Source organism: Triticum aestivum, chromosome 1D (assembly GCF_018294505.1).
Source record: "Triticum aestivum cultivar Chinese Spring chromosome 1D, IWGSC CS RefSeq v2.1, whole genome shotgun sequence".
NCBI classification, from domain to species: domain Eukaryota; kingdom Viridiplantae; phylum Streptophyta; class Magnoliopsida; order Poales; family Poaceae; genus Triticum; species Triticum aestivum.
In genome coordinates this window covers 480,127,706-480,130,341 of record NC_057796.1, presented here as the reverse complement: position 1 = coordinate 480,130,341, position 2,636 = coordinate 480,127,706, and the positions used below count along the sequence as shown (strand labels likewise).

The 2,636-nt window shown below is 53.0% G+C and overlaps 1 pseudogene; it reads left to right on the top strand.

Moving 5' to 3' along the window:
• Positions 1-614: 614 nt before the first annotated feature.
• LOC123177349 (uncharacterized) lies at positions 615-1,922 on the top strand (annotated as a pseudogene).
• Positions 1,923-2,636: the final 714 nt, after the last annotated feature.

Below are 2,636 nucleotides of genomic sequence, written 5' to 3'. Positions count from 1 at the left end.
AAGTTATGCCCATTTTAAGAAATTCCAGAGAGATTTTGCAAATAAAGTCGAAATTCATATTTGTTAATTTTCCCAACAACTAGACCACATATCACATGGGAAACTTATTTTATTTTATTTTTTTGACATTTTCATCATTTTCTTTTGGTTTTTCTAAAACTGAAAAGGCGATCCACCGGGTGTAGAGTTTGAAAATGAGGCCTCAAATCTTTAGTCCCGGTTGGTCTGGCCAACCGGGACTAAAGGTTAGACCTTTAGTCCCGGTTGGTCTGGCCAACCGCGACTAAAGGTTCGGGCCATTAGTCGCGGTTGGCCAGACCAACCGGGACTTTAGTCCTGGTTGGTCTGGCCAACCGCGACTAAAGGCCTTCGGGCCAGCCTGAGGACCTTTAGTCCCGGTTGGCCAGGCCAACCGGGACTAAAGCCCCTCCCGTCCGCCAGCTGTGGACCGAGCGCGCTGGGCCCAGATAGTTGGTCGCGGGTCTCCTCCCGAACCGCGACTAAAGACTCCTTTGGTCGCGGTTCGATTATTTTGGGAACTAATGAGGCGTATGAAAGCCTCTTTTTCTACTAGTGCTCGTCCACGTCGACCCTCAGCAACAACGCCCATCATCATGTCGTCGCCAACACGGCGCGCCCAAGTTCCCTGGTCGAGCATCCACCAAGCTCGCGGGCGTCGTGCTCCGCCACCTGCCTTGCCATGCCGACCGGGTCCGCTTCGCCGCCGTCTGCAAACAGTGGCGCGCCTCTGCGCGGCAGACCTCTCCGCCCCCGCACTACCCGTGGCTCGCCTTGCCTGACCGGACATTCTATAGCCTGCCGGACTCCGCCTTCCGGCCGCTGCCGCTCCACCTCGACCGCCACCGGCAGCTGCCGCACGCGCAGAGCTCCTGCGGCGAGTGGCTCGTGTTTGAGCGCTACGACGGCGCCTATACGCTGGTCAGCCCCTTCTCCATGTCCACCACCATCCTGCTCCCCGGCCTCTCCGACACGTACGCCCCCAACGTGCCTCTCCTCGTCGCGAACGACCAGCCGGTGCCCGACATGCTGAAGCTCGTCGTGTGCTCTGACGACCTCGTCGCAGCGATCGTCAATGATAACGAGGCATTGACGTATGGCAGCAAGCTTGCCTTGTGCCGGCCAGGGGCGTCCTCGTGGTGGTCCAGCACACCCGACGAGCTTCGCGACCTCCAACACATTGTCTCCTGCGAGGGAAAGCTCTACGCCCTCGACAAGTTCAATGGGCTCTTCTCCGTTTCCATCGGCACGGACAGGCGCACCAGCAATCCGACTGTGTCACGGGTCGAGCGCCTCATGGGTAGCCCCCGTGGGGTCCTCAAACACTCGTCACGATACCTGCTTGAATCTAGCGGCACGTTGCTGCTGGTCTGCAGGGACGACACGATGCTCGAGTGGTTCAGCAGCGCCGGCTTGAGGAGTGCGCTCATGGACGGGCTGGAGCTGGAGTTCGAGGTACTCAAGGCGGACGTGGAGAGGTCGCGGTGGACAAGTATAAGGAGCGTGGGCGATGACCGGGTGTTGTTCGTCGGGCCATGGTGCTCCCGAGTTGTTCATGCTACTGGCGAGCATGACCCAATCTACACCGCTGGGAACCGCATCTTCTTCACGGTGGACCTTAGCGCGAAAAGATACGATCATCGATACTACGGCTACGGGACACAACAGGAGCCCTTCTACTGCATCGTCTACGACATGAGCACGCAGCGGTCGGAGTTGTTCCTGGAGAAGCCGGTGCGCCCGTTAAAGGGCTTCCCGGTGACATGGCTTTTCCCTCCAACCCAGCGCTAGCTTCGCGACTAAACGACTAGTTAGATTTATGGTGACATGCACCTGCTTTGAGGTCTAGGCGTCTAGCTCTTTTGTATTTATGGTGACATGCACCTGCTACATGTTGCCCAAGATTTCCCGTCAATGTAATCTAGAAGTTTAGACTAGCTCTTTTGTAAGTTAGATGTTGAAAAGTTTGATCGCATTTTCACTTATGGCTATTGTTACTTGTATCTGAGTGATGTTTTAATTAATTTAGGATCATGTCTGCGTCTACCGTGAAGAATTGTCTTTGTCAAAGTACCAAATTGCATTAACTGCAATGCATGCATGGTCATTTAATCATTGCATAGAATGCTGTAAATCGCCTCGGGAACTAAATATGTGATGGAGAGAAGTGAAATATGGGACTAACAAGCTAGAAAAAACATAGATTTTGAAATGTGCCATTTAAACCGAAAGACAGGGAGTAACATTCAACTCATAGCTCTCTTCTTAAATTATTGTGTCACCTCAGTATTTTGTCTATGAATCATGCTAAGAGAAAATCACCGTGAGTGTCCTTAAAGAGCAACATAAGTGATGGTATCCTGGACTAGGGGGTATCCACCTATACGACCCACAGTCCATAGGCCGAGCATATGGCCCGCCGATCTCCACAAGGAAGGAATCCTGAAGCCCCGACTCCGAGCGTGATCAAGATGGACACCACCGTAGACTTGGCGTATACTTAAAAGACAACTTTGATAGTCGGCGTGTTTATTTCTAGTTGGCAACCAACCATATGTAACCCTAAATACCCCGGCGCCTATATAAACCGAGGGGTTTAGTCGAAAAACTCATCTTGA